A 14,326-nucleotide genomic window follows, 5' to 3' on the forward strand; every position below is an offset into this window, starting at 1 on the left:
TTTAAAGGCACAGTCCTACCCTTCTCTCACTGTCTTAGATCTGGCCAGCCCTCCTCTTGGACACATACCAAAAATCAACATCCTGATTATTTCTGTGCATACTGGGGTTTTTTTTAAATTTTATGAATTAATGTCGATAGTGTCAGTTAAGAAACTGATTCATCGAAAGCTTCTCTTTGTGCACGAAGAGCCCCCACGCTTCGTACAACTCTAACATTTTGGTGTGTGTTGGGATCCGGTAATCTCTCTACTAGGACATGTACCAAAAATCAACATCCTGACTGTTTCAAGAAATAAGAAAAAGACGTGTTTGTTTGTTTAACTCATTGTCTCCCAGGTACAGATATATATGTACCGCCTCATAATTATGGCTCTATCTGACCTGGTACGGATATATCAGCTCAGACTGTTAGCTTCAGTCGCTTCCTGTAACGTCGATCTAACGCCTGCATTCCAGCGTGTTGATACACAGTTTCTACACAGTTACTACGATTCTGAGTGACCTGCTGCAGCACAATTAGTCTCGGCAAAAACAAACTTGGTCAAAATAGGTGGTGTAGAAAGTGTTAATCGGTATGATCTATCATTTCAGTCATGACGTGACAATTCCTTGAAGAAACAAGAAAATGAAACTTCCACCCCTTTAATGTCTTTGCTTCCACAATTTGTTACAAATTGACGAGACGGTTTTGTCGACGTTATTTGCAAATTCGTCTTGAGCTTGGAACTGCTTTTATGCATGTTCCCTTGCATGGTTTTTATAAACACCCGTCTAATGACACCCATTTTGCTGTTAGCTTGAGTGCGGATCTAACCCAACGTGTTTTATCGTTTTAACAAAGAGAGCTTTTTGGGTCGTAAGCATGCACTCTACACGCTTCGTGTGCAAATAACATGCCAGAGTATCTTCCTCCCACTGCGATAAGGGAGCAGAATATTTGACTTTTTTTCCTCCATAGATCTGCATATCGTATTCTTTTTATTTATAATTTGTTCAGCCCATACGCCTTTTTGTGTTTGTTTTTGTTTGTTTGATGTTGCTACGTTTTTCTTCTGTTTGCTGTGGCTGAATAAAAAGTAAAGCTTGCATAATGGCTGTACCTTGTGCATTAACATGATTGTGCAGCGAAATTACATGCACACAAGACAGAGGTGTAAATGTCGCTATCAAAACAGCTGCGATGATATATGACGTCAACAGCTTGCAAAGACGGACTTGATACGATTGGTGTTTGTTTTAGCTTTATATATCTATAGCTGGTCATCTATAGCGATCAATGTTTTTGGTCTTGTAAGTTAATAACAAGTCGCGTGAAGCGAAATTAATACATTTATTCAAGCTGTCAAACTCACAGAATGATACTGAACGCACTGCATTAATTTCGCGAAAAAAAAAGATAACCCGCGACCGAGATTGAAAACGCTGACATTCACGTACAAAACGTAGCGGCCCGCATTTGCTTGAAGTGACAAGTCAGTATAGCACAGTAGCGTACAGCGCTTAATAGGAAAGCGCGCTTTTCTGTATTCTTTTAGACTTTCTGAGCTTGTTTTTAATCCAAACATAACATATCAATATGTTTTTGGAATCAGAAAATGATAAAGAATAAGATGAACTCATTTTTGGATCGATTGCTAAAATTTTAATTATTAAGCTTCCACGCTGAAATGCAATACCAAAGTCCGGGTTTCGTCGAAGATTGCTAGACCAAAATTTCAATGAATTTGATCAAATATGAGGGCGTGACAGTGCCGCCTCAACTTTCACTAAAAGGCGGATATGACGTCATCGAAGACATTTATCGAAAAAAAAAGAAAAACAGTCTGGGGATATCATACCCAGGAACTCTCATGGGAAGTTTCATGAAGATCGGTCCGATAGTTTTCTCTGAATCGCTCCACACACACACACACACACACACACACACACACACACACACACACACACACATACACTGACACACACACACACACACACACACCACTACCCTAGTCTCGATTCCAGGTCTATGTTAAAACATATAGTCAAAACTTGACTAAATGTTAAAAAAAAAGAAACAAAGAAACAATGCAAAAAAAGCATTCGGCGCTCGTGTTCTTCCGGTCAGTGGTGTTAGATGTACTCTTCCGAGACAGACGACGTCGTTTTAACCTGCCTAATCTTGCTTGGTGGTTGGTTCGTCTTTCTGTGGACTGTAATTCATTTCTCAAAAAATTAATTTTTCTCAAGCTTTGGATAAGCCTAGTTTAACAACGTCGGTCCGCTACACCCTTCGTAAATCACCAGACGCACTTGATCAGATTACGGTGACAAAAAAAGGGTTCGATATGTGCGGCAGTTTAACGTCAGCGCGTGCGTAATTTTGTTCACGAGGTGGGCAAACTATATATTTTTTTCTCTCTTTCTTTCTTTCTTTCTTTTTTTTCTGTTAATTTTCTTTGACGATGCGACTGGTGAACTAGCCAGTTCTGCCTGCGGCCTTGTTTTATTCTGCTCAAGCACACACACACACGCGCACGCACGCACGCACGCACGCACACACACACATACACACACACACACACACACACACACACACACACACTCTCTCTCTCTCTCCCCCCCTTTTTCTCTCTCCTCCCCTTCTCTCTCTCTCTCTACCTTTCCCCTTTCCTCCTTTTCTATATCAGTCGGTCTCTGCCTCTGAGCACTCAACGCTGGACTCTCAGAGCACGGAAAGCCAGCGGTAGGAGGGTCGCGCCACCTTTTGCGCGACATACATCCATCTCCCTCCCTGAGACTCTCCCGAAAAACGCAGTATTATGAGGCCAGGCTTCAACAATCTCTTCTGTCGGTCAAAGGCGACCACCCTCGCGTGTGTTCTGGAATCGCCAAGGGAGACAAAAAATACCGCTACAAGCGTCATCAAGGAAGCCGGGGAGTTGTCTGCCCGCGGTATTAATGACGCTCAGTTCTTGTCCCTGTGGTTGACGTGAATCCATCACAAGTCTCGGGAGAAATCAGTCTGTCATCCCATTTTCTTGACTTTTTTTTAACGACATCCACGTTCCGTGTTTGGGGACAGTTTCGGGGCTCCGCTCCTTCCGACTGATTATAGGCATGTGGGTACTGGGAATTTTCAACAGAGCGTGATTGGAGGAGAGATTTGTAGTGCCAAAGACAAGTTGCTGGTAGAGCCAGAGCACCTTCTTGAGACTTGATTTTCGGCTAGGTGCAGAAACAATCCCATGAACGATCCCACGCGAAAGTGTAACGGGTCTTTGTTTTGTTTTGTTGTTTCCTTTTTTAAAGGCTGACATATAGTCCTATTTAATTAGTTTAATTACTTCCAGGGCTTTTCCCATCGTTGCGGGGATGTATAAATTAAGCTTCCTGCAAAGTTTTAGGTTTGAAGTCCTTAACAATTACGAGAAATAATTAATTCTTTATTGCATTGTTTAGCAACAGTTCTCCAGGACTTGGGCTATTTTTAGACCGTTGACGTCACGAAGTTGACGTCACTTCGTGACGTTTCGTAAACCAAAGATGGCGTTTGAGACTGTTCTGTTTACATTCGACACTATCAACACCACTTTGCAATACTGAAATATTTTTGTGTGTGTTCGAAAGCTACAGCCAATCGTTATTGTATCCCCTTAGGTACAGTTTTATAACATTATTGGCACATGTAAACAATATGAATTAATTAATGAACGCTACGAATATGGCAGCCTTTAAGGATCTCAATTTCACGCCTACCCGTCTTCTTCAGAACTTTCTTTGACGTTGGACGCAGATGTCTCTATTCTTCTTTTATGACAAACATGACATTTATTTTGGACACATATTTCTTTGCTTTATTTGAAGATGGGCAACTCTATTTTAATTCTCTCTCCCCTTTTTAAAAAAAACCCTGAGTTGGACACATATGTCTTTACTTTCCTTGACGATGTACAGTGCACATATTTTTGTATTCTTGCTTTTTTTGACGTTCGACATAAATATTCCATTATCCTAGCTTTCTCTCACGTTGGACATATATTTCTTTATTCTTGCTCTCTTCGACGTTGTACACATATCTATTTATTCTTGGTGGATACGCCTTTCTTTCTTTTTTCGTTCTTTACCGCTGGACACAGGACGTGCGGAGGCTGCCACTTGTCGTCCTCCTAGCTGTTACGTCCTTGTGTAAGTTTATTATTTATGCCGCACGATGAATCCGGATGGCGCCTGCAGTTAGCGAGATAGCATCCCCCTTGAAATGTCACTGGAAGTGTTGGTGTTTCTTTTTGGTGTTGATCTGTTGTGCTTGTGGGTGTCGTCGTTGGGATTTGTTTATGTGATGGATTTTGTCGACAAACTTGATATCACCTAGTTGTTGGTCAACCTATGATCATTATTCCCATTGGAAACAAACAAAGAAACAAACAAACAATCACGCAAACAAAAAAAGCTAACACGCTAACAAGCAGACAAAAAAACAGAAGAAAAAAAAAAGAAAAAACCCCACCAAACAACGAACAGTCATTCAAACAAACAAAACGCTCAAGTTCCTTTTCTTTTCTGTTGTCTTACATTATGTTCGAAGTTGTCACATGAGCAACATAGGAAATCTTGACTGGTGAAGCTATCGTCACCTTTAAATAATTAGTGTCCAGCAAGGACTAACAGCAACGTAACATCTGTTCCTGCTTTGTAACTGACTCACGTTCTTCCAACGATTTAGATTTAAATTACGGCGATGTTGCCATGTGATTTGTATCAATGAAGGAAGTGATGTGATACAAATCGCACGCAGGCGTGCTGTGTTGATAAGATTCTGATCTATGTAGATAAGTCAGTGTGACATCCTGCCGCGAAAGTGTGCAGGGAACTAACTGACTATGTGAGTTTTATTACGTCTTGGAAACATCAAGAACCTAAGGGACATGATGATTGATATGAAAGTAGAAGAAGTCAAAGGGAAACGGTTTTTTTCAGATTATGTTCTAGATTAACGCAGTGAACTTAATAAGGTCACTAGCTAGGCTCTTGCATGTTTTTGAATGGGGATACTAACTTGTAGATCATATACCTGTGGGTTCGGTCAGTAGGCATTCGGTCAGTAGGCATGACACCGAGGGATGTTCTTAAGTTTCAAGTTTCAAGTTTCAAGTTTTTTATTAGTCCATAACCCCTGGGGGCATTTTGAACAATAAATACAATCAATACAATCATGATATATGCTAATATAATAAATAAATAAAAATTAAAAAGATTATGAAAAACTGTTACAGATTCTATTAATAAAGTCCAAAATATTCTTTAGCAATTTCTTTTTGTTAGTGGCAAACAACTTTTTAAATTTAAGTGCATTAGGTTTTTTCCAATAGTAAGGTGGTAACAACTCAGCTCTTTCTTCTTTGAAAAAATCACAGACAAATAAATAATGGAATTCATCACCTATGTCTTGTGATACACATTTGGTGCAAGTCAAAGCCTGGCCAAATGTGATACGGTGACGAGCAGTACGGTTTTTCACGGGAAGGACTTTAAGCACAAACACCATAAGCTTTAAAAGATGGGTGTCACCATGTGTGGAGCGGGTTATGGTGGGGAAATCAATAGATGTAGCGCCCTACATCCTGTCAGCGGTCCCCTGGGGTACTTGCATCTGATGGAATTATAATAACCCGCGGTCCCCCGTCGCCAGTCCTCCTTGAGTGCTCTCGGCTCGCTTGAGCAATCATGTGTGAATAATGCAAACCTCCAGGAAAGGGGGTAGGTATGGGTTGTGTGTGAGTGTGTGTGTGGGGTGGGTGGTGTGTGTGGGGGGTGGGGGTGGGTGGTGTGTGTGTGTGTGTGTGTGTGCGCACGCGTGCGAGCGTCTCCCTCTCTCTCTCATCTCTGTCTGTCTGTATCTCTTCTGTCTGTCTATCTGTCTGTATCTCTTCTGTCTGTCTATCTGTCTGTCTGTCTGCATGTCTATATGTCTCTCTCTCTTTCTCTCTTATCACTTCCAATACGTTAACACGAAAAAATCTTGTCAAATGCGCAGATCGATCACCAGAAACTCAATCGATTATCGAAGGTTAGGATTGTTTTCCTTCAGTGGTTTTTTTTTCATCTGCAATCACTTAAAGGCATACTAACGCACTCCCGTGTTTACAAAGTGTAGTTTGCCCACAATCGATGTCAAACGCACCATAAGACCATATAATGACGATACGTCACCATGCGCGGACCATAATACATGCATTACAGCTTGTTCTAGCCTCTGAAAAAGTGAGGATGTCAACAAAGCCGCGGTGTTCTCTCCCTTGCATCAACGTTACATGTGTTGCCAAATCTATAAATAGGACCATCTAGATCAAAATAAAAATTCAAATATCTCAACATTTAAAGCCATATGTACTCGATGACTATACACGCTAATTGCTTTACCAACAGCTGGAGACATGCTAAATTAAGTTCCCTGCAAAATATTGTGGTCTAGGACCCCTTCAATGTTGAGATATGTTAATTTTCATTTTGATCTGGATCGTCCTATTTATAGATTTGCCAACAGAGGTAGCGTTGACGCAAGGGAAATAACTCCGCGTCTTTGTTTACATCCAAAGTTTTTGAGACTCTAAAACAAGCTGTAATGCATGTATATGGTCCGCGCATGGCGACATATCGTCATTACATGGTCTTATGGTGCGTTTGACATCGATTATGGGCAAACTACACTTTGTAAACACGGGAGCGCGTACATATGGCTTTAAGGGCTCCTAGACCACAATATTTTGCAGGGAACTTAATTTAGTCTGTCTCCAGCTGTTGGTAAAGCAATTAGCGTGTATAGTCATCGAGTACATATGGCTTTAATCGCCCGATCGGTTTCTAACCCGAATCCGCCCTGTGTATGCACGTGCTCTATCTGCCACTGAGTAGGGAATTTTAGTCACACAAGTAACCTCTAATTTTCATTATTTTGCCGATTAAAATGAAAAAAATAGAAATTAGAATTGGACATTTCTAACAATTTCTATTCGGAGTCGTACTGATCAAAACAGTCGTTACTGACAGGTGGTTGCGATGGAAAGGAGATTTATGGGAGAAAATAACACACCTCGTTGAGGTGGTCGTAATGGGCAGGTGTTAGTTATCGGGAGGTGGCCGCCCGGGCAGGTTCGACTGTATTTGCGTAATAATGAGATAATTGAGGATAATTCACAGCCAGGGAGTCAATGGCAGTTCACTGCAGTCGTGTACACTAAAGCAGAGAACCCAGGTGGCCAATGATCACCCGGCGCGGCCTTTTTTCTTGTGTCTAATTCTATTAGAGTTTAGCGTTTGCTCGCGTATTCTTGTGTAACTTGCATGTGTCCTTAGCGCTGCGCTCTGTTCATACACTTAAAGCCCCAGTATGTCTCAAATGGTTTACGAAACGATTTAAATCTTCGAATGAAAAAAGCAGTTCTAACCTTATGGAACACACTTGCAATAGCATTTAATAGCATTCAATAAAACAGTTCGTTTGAATTGCTATTTATCTCGCGTAAACAACACACCAGATTTCGTGGTTTATCTAACCCCTGAGCCATCGTGAACCCGTGTGATCCACGTTCCTTTTTTTTTACAATTTAGTCGTCAGTTTGTGATTTGAATGCGACTGGCTGTATCTGCAATAGCACGTTATTGTGTACCTCTGATTCTAAAACGCAACAAACGGCTGCGAGTCACACGAACTTGTCGGCGGCGGCTGGCTTCAAAGAAAGCGAGCGCTATGCAGAAAAATCGTCTGCATTGAGACACGACCTTTCGTGAACCTGCTTCCGGGCTATCTTTTTTAAAACTTTCAAAACTTCGAATTGTACTGATCTTGTCTTGATGGAAAAAGATATCTTTTATGATTTAAGAATGTTTGTATTACAGGCTGTCATTTTATTAATTAGATTTTAAAAGTTATAGTTCTAGCGCCAAAACGAGGCGCCTGATTGTAGATCAGACGGTCCACGAAAATAAATTGTTTGAAAATGTCTCACTCTCGACGGAAAGCAGCCAGGATGTGTACCCGTTCGGTGAGCGTTCAAATGGAAGGATGTTTGTACTGTGTGTAAAAGCCTGACAGTATCTGTGATGGTTTACGTGAGGCTTACTGTGCCTTTAAGGATTGGCGTTTGGAAGCTAAGACCACTCATCACAAAGCGTGTTGACTTGACTGTCTGCACGTTGCAGTGCACAATACCAATTGAGTTTTAAAGGTACAGAGTTCATGCTGGTGATAAGGATCGAAACCGAGTTTGTTTGAACAAGGTTGTAAGTCACCTGAATCATAATAGAGAAATAAAAAGAAAAACAACTAGGGCACGAACTCAAGCGAACGCTTATAATTATGACGTAGCCGACGGGCGCAATAGTCATGGATAAGCCGCCGGTCTTCCATGTATTGGTGTTCGAATCATGACGGGCGCAGTGGCGTGGTGGTAAGACGTCGGCCTCCTAATCGGGAGGTCGTGAGTTCGAATCCCGGTCGCTGCTGCCTGGTGGGTTAAGAGTGAAGATTTTTCCGATCTCCCAGGTCAACTTATGTGCAGACCTGCTAGTGACTTAACCCCCTTCGTGTGTACACGCAAGCACAAGACCAAGTGCGCACGGAAAAGATCCTGTAATCCATGTCAGAGTTCGGTGGGTTATGGAAACACGAAAATACCCAGCATGCCTACTCAACGAAAGCGGAGTGAAGCTGACTATGCTCTCAGAGTATAGTGTGGGGAACCCAAATGGGCAAACGAGCTCACACGTAACCAGACAAATTCTGGAACGCTGAAGAAGAAGAAGTATTCGAATCCCGGCCGCGCCTGGACAGTGGAGATTTTTCCGATCTCGCATTTCAACTTACGTGCAGACCTGCTAGCGTGTGCACACGCAAGCACAAAACCAAAGATGCCCGGGAAAGGAGATCGGTGGGTTATACTATAGAAACACGGAAATACCAAGCACGTATTCCCCGAAAAACGGAGTATGGCTGCCTGAATGGCCGGACCCCCCCCCCCCCCACACACACACACACAGAGTCGTACTCGTTAAAACAAAAACACGAGTGGACGTGGGAGTTACAGCATATGAACGCATACGAAGAAGAACAATATGACGTTGCCCCATCAAAGAGTCGACAATTGCGGTGATCCAAATGAAACAGCCGAACATTATTTATTAAACTGCATTTTGTATGCAGATGCTCGTCTGGCAACAATCAATTCGTTGCCTGTTCACTTCAGACGCGTGGAAATATTATTAAAAGGTAGCGAGCAATATTCTGTTCGTAATAACATATTGATATTAATTTGAGTCTGTTCAATCGTTTATTGTTTAATCTGGTCGACTGATTTGATGGATGTGTTCACGCATTGATAGTGTATATGTGTGTGGGCAGGCGTATGTGTACCTCCACACTGCCTCTCTCTGTGTTATCGTATTTGATTACATAAGCAGCGTATAAGTAATGATTATTATCGTTTGTCTCGTATTTTATATGTTAACGAATTACTGCCTTCCATAAAAAATTGTTACATTTACTTGAATTTGCATGTTGCATGTCTTAGACTTGATGCTCTCTTCCTATGCGCTTTCGTCCTAGTCTCCCCTTGTGGTTGTTAGTACTTTCTTCCCCCTCCCCCTCCCTTTTCTTTTTTCTCTTCTGTAGATTCTTTTGTTCCTATTTAGTTCCCCATCCCCATTCTTTCAATTTGTTCTTCTGGTTTATTGTTGTTATGTCCACCATTACGAAAATGTGTGTAAGTTAGTATTGTTCTGGTCACGTGATATAAGCATTTGCTTGAGTGCGTGTCCTAGCTGTGTGTTTCGAACTGTTCATGCGAAGAAATTCTGAATAAAATTTTGTTTAAACCAAAGAGTCGACAAGGACGCAATACCTTTCTTGCAGCTCAAGCACTATAACGAAGGAAATTCAATTACACAGCCACCTTGTGAATTTCCTTAATGGTATACGAAACCGATACATGCACAGCCTGGCGGTGGCCTTATGATTTATTTTCTACTGCTGCTATGTTGAAGTCACCTAGCTACACATTTTTACGTTCCTTGGGAGACATGCAGAAGAAGTGACATAATGTTTACGTGACGCCATAATTCATGTTATGTCACGTCTTTTCGAACTTTGTTTGGCTTTTGACGTCAGAGATTTCACTTCGAAAGAGAGGGTCAAGAAGAGACGCCTTGATTGTTTTATTTAAATCGATATCGTATGTCTTTAAAAAAAATAAACCACCATGAGCATGCGGCTTATACAGCTATTCGGCGTTGAAGTGTGGACGATGTTGCAACAGTTCTTTTGGTGGCCGGTGTAACTTTAACGAGGTGCACGTCTGCACTGCATTAATTGCACAGCACAGTGCAGTCTGTTGATCTTCGCCTGCCAGTGAACCCTGTCAATTATGTGTCTGTGTCAATTTCAAAGGCCATGCCAGGTGCTGCATTGTCTTGACTGCTGGGCAGGAGGAGGGGTAGCGCTGTGTGTGTGTGTGTGTGTGTGTGTGTGTGTGTTAGTATTAGGGGAAGGTTGCCTTACATGGACCGGTTCCTAATATGGATCATCTCTTGTTCTGACAAACTAACGGTGCTAGAACGCTGAAAACAGTTTCATTCGCTGTATTTACTCTCTCTGGATAACTTGCAGATATCTAAACGGTTGCAGAGACATAAACCACAAAACCGTTAGGCTTTTTTTTTTTAACACTTTTGGCAGCGTTCACTCTAAATGTGACGCTTAAAACGGACTAGTTTCTGTCCACAGCCAAAGCTGTTATCACACAAAAATTGTTATATATGGCAACTAAGACTGTATAATGTTTCATTTAAGCAGAGTTGACCCAGCGTTTCTCCTGAAAACAAAAAATAATAGAAAAATCTATGTGTGTGTGTGTGTGTGTGTGTGTGTGTGTGTGTGTGTGTGTGTGTGCGTGCGTGCCTGCGTGGCGTGCGCGTGAGTGTTCGTGTGTGTGTGTGTGTGTGTGTGTGTGTGTGCGGCGTTTGTGTGCGTTCGTTTGTTTGCCAGTCTTTCCAGAATCACGGCGTTGGCGGTAAATTTTTGGCGAAGATCGATCTGATAAGAGATAGAAAGAGGCGCGGACTGCTTAATTTGACAACCTAATTAATTAATCAAGAGAATCAGCGTCGATTGCATTGGAGGGAAGAGAAGAAAGCTCAGAGAGAGAGAGAGAGAGAGAGAGAGAGAGAGAGAGAGAGAGAGAGAGAGAGAGAGAGAGAGAGAGAGAGAGAGAGAGAGAGAGAGAGAGAGAGAGAGAGAGAGAGAGAGAGAGAGAGAGAGAGAGAGAGAGAGAGAGAGAGAGAGAGAGAGAGAGAGAGAGAGAGAGAGAGAGAGAGAGAGTGAATTAATTTGTGCCACGCGCTGATCACTGCTGCCTGCAATTGATGGCACACTTGCTTGTCGTGGTACTTTGCTGATCACTGCTGGCTACAAGTGATGGTACACTTGCTTGTCTTGGTACTTTGCTGTTCATTGCTAGCTACAAGTGATGGTACACTTGCTTGTCTTGGTACTTTGCTGTTCATTGCTAGCTACAAGTGATGGTACACTTGCTTGTCTTGGTACTTTGCTGTTCATTGCTAGCTACAAGTGAAGGTACACTTGCTTGTCTTGGTACTTTGCTGTTCATTGCTAGCTACAAGTGATGGTACACTTGCTTGTCTTGGTACTTTGCTGATCATTGCTGGCTACGAGTGATGGTACACTTGCTTGTCTTGGTACTTTGCTGTTCATTGCTAGCTACAAGTGAAGGTACACTTGCTTGTCTTGTATTGGTACTGTTCTGATCATTGCTGGCTACAAGTGATAGTACACTTGCTTGTCGTGTTACTTAGCTGATCCTTGCTGACTACAAGTGATATGACACTTGGTTGTGGTACTTAGCTGATCCTTGCTGGCTGCAAGTGATGGTACACTTGTTTGTCGTGGTACTTAGCTGATCATTGCTGGCTGCAAGTGATATGACACTTGTTTGTCGTGGTACTTAGCTGATCATTGCTGGCTGCAAGTGATATGACACTTGTTTGTTGTAGTTTGGGGCGTTGGGATTGCACCATATATATGCACATTAATTTGCTGCTTTGGCCGTTCACAAATTGTTTTCTTTAGGGCTGAATATATTTGGTCGACCCGAGTTGTCGATCCTGATGCTGTTTACTTTAGCTGGTTGATGTTAGTTGTTTGTTGTTGTAGTTTGGGGCGTTGGGATTGCACCATATTATAATATACAATAATTTGCTGATTTGGCAGTTTACAAGTTGTTTTCTTTAGGGCTGAATAAATTTTGTCGACCCGAGTTGTCGATCCTGATGCTGTATACTTTAACTGGTTGAAACGCGGTATAACTTTCAAATATATGTGCAGTACAGCAATATCGCATGGGTACGTTCTACTTATTCGAGCCCCCTCCCCTAGTTCAGTAATTAATCATCGAGGCTTAGGCGTGCAATAGAAAGGGAATGGTTTATTGATGAGGCGACGGAGAGTTTGTTTTTCTTTCCACGCTGAAATGTGTGATTGTGCAATACAGTAAAAGCGGGGGAAGGTGGAGGGCCAGGATAAGCGGCGGGAGGCGTACAGAGAACTGTTTGCACGTACGATTCTGCGCGCGTGTGCGTGTGTGTGTGTGTGTGTGTGTGTGCGTGCGTGCGTATGTGCTTACGTGCGTGTTCAAAATCTCACATTCTTTTCGGCGAAGTACATAAACATACGCTAACACTGATTTGTTAAAAAGTACTTTGCCAGTAGCAGTAGTGGGACCAAGAGATGTGCATTTGTATTGCTTCCCATAGAGTCTGATCATGAACTGTGACATTTACTGTAAGTCTGCAATGTGACGTTCATCATTTCCAGCCTGAGTGAGATTGTTGCATTATAAAAGATGTCTGTGTCAGATATAGGAATGAAAATAAGTTAATACGAGAACGTAGCTCTCTCCGAGGTACAGACAAACAGAGACAGATAGACAAACAGACAGACAGAGACATAGAGACAGACAGACGAACAAACGCACACACTGACACACAGACATACTTGCTCCCTCTCTATCCTTACCTCGTTCTCTGTGTGACCACATTCATTGTTTCTTTACCATTTTCTTTCTCCCCTTCTCAATCAAAACGTCTACGATGCTTCCACTTTTTTAGATCTTTTCATTCATTGGAGAGCTTGTATAGGACTTAAACTCTCGCGTTGTATTTGGAGAGTTTGTTTAGGACTAAAATTCTTGCGTTGCATTTGCAGAGTTTGAGTAGGACTTATAACTCTTTCGTTGTATTTGGAGAGTTTGATTAGAACCTACATTCTCGCGCTGTGTGTGGAGAGTTTGATATGGACTTTCGCTTTGGAGAGAGAGAGAGAGAGAGAGAGAGAGAGAGAGAGAGAGAGAGAGAGAGAGAGAGAGAGAGAGAGAGAGAGAGAGAGAGAGAGAGAGAGAGAGAGAGAGAGAGAGAGAGAGAGAGAGAGAGAGAGAGAGAGAGAGAGAGAGAGAGAGAGAGAGAGAGAGAGAGAGAGAGAGAGAGAGAGAGAGAGAGAGAGAGAGAGAGAGAGAGAGAGAGAGAGAGAGAGAGAGAGAGAGAAAGAGAGAGAGAGAGAGAGAGAGAGAGAGAGAGAGAGAGAGAGCCAGCACACCAGTCAGCTAGTCAGCCAATCTGCCCGCAAGCCAGCCAGCGAACCAACCAACCAGCCAACCGCTAGCCAACAAACAAACAAACCAAACGATTTGCAAGTTAAGCAGGTGCCAAGTCTTCTCTCAGGGGAGAGTATATAACAAACGCGTCATCACAGCAGATTAATTTTATTTCAACACCTACGTGTTTTTCCATAGGAGTCTCTAAACAGGGGAATTATAGGAAACACTAGTCTCGTTCATGTTCATTTGTACCATGCAAATGTGATATTATCCGGTTAATTCTTCTTTTGAAATAGCAAGTTTGACCAGCAGTGGAACTCACGTGGAACACATCAAAGGGAAAGGTTATTTGTTTGAGGTTCTGGACATTCAGACACTTGAACGGTGTAGGTAGGATTATCCGCCACAGGCTTTCTTCTACCGGTGCGCCATCAAAGAGACACGGTGGTCTTTTAGGTGTCTGTGTTTTCTCTTGGGCCTACAATGAGCTAGGAAGGAAAATGGATTATTTATTCAGCTGCCAACTGAAAAGCCAGCACTTGAAAATGTGCAGTCGATAGGTGTGTCACGATTTAGCAGTACGCCTAAGTGTGAAAAGAAGAAACAAACACAGAAACCCAAAAACAAACTCACGACGCACGCACGCATTTGCACACACGCATGCACGTACGTACGTAGGCGT

At 42.4% G+C, this 14,326-nt stretch overlaps 1 long non-coding RNA gene across 1 annotated transcript in view; it reads right to left on the reverse strand.

Moving 5' to 3' along the window:
- Positions 1 to 6,818, reverse strand: part of LOC138970656 (uncharacterized) — a 273,936-nt gene extending 267,118 nt beyond the window's left edge. Inside the window, exon 1 of the long non-coding RNA XR_011457040.1 lies at positions 6,357 to 6,818. This is a non-coding gene — a long non-coding RNA (uncharacterized lncRNA). The remainder of the gene's footprint in view (positions 1 to 6,356) is intronic.
- Between the last annotated feature and the right edge of the window lie 7,508 nt (positions 6,819 to 14,326).

The sequence above is a fragment of the Littorina saxatilis genome, linkage group LG1 (assembly GCF_037325665.1).
Source record: "Littorina saxatilis isolate snail1 linkage group LG1, US_GU_Lsax_2.0, whole genome shotgun sequence".
NCBI classification, from domain to species: Eukaryota; Metazoa; Mollusca; class Gastropoda; order Littorinimorpha; family Littorinidae; genus Littorina; species Littorina saxatilis.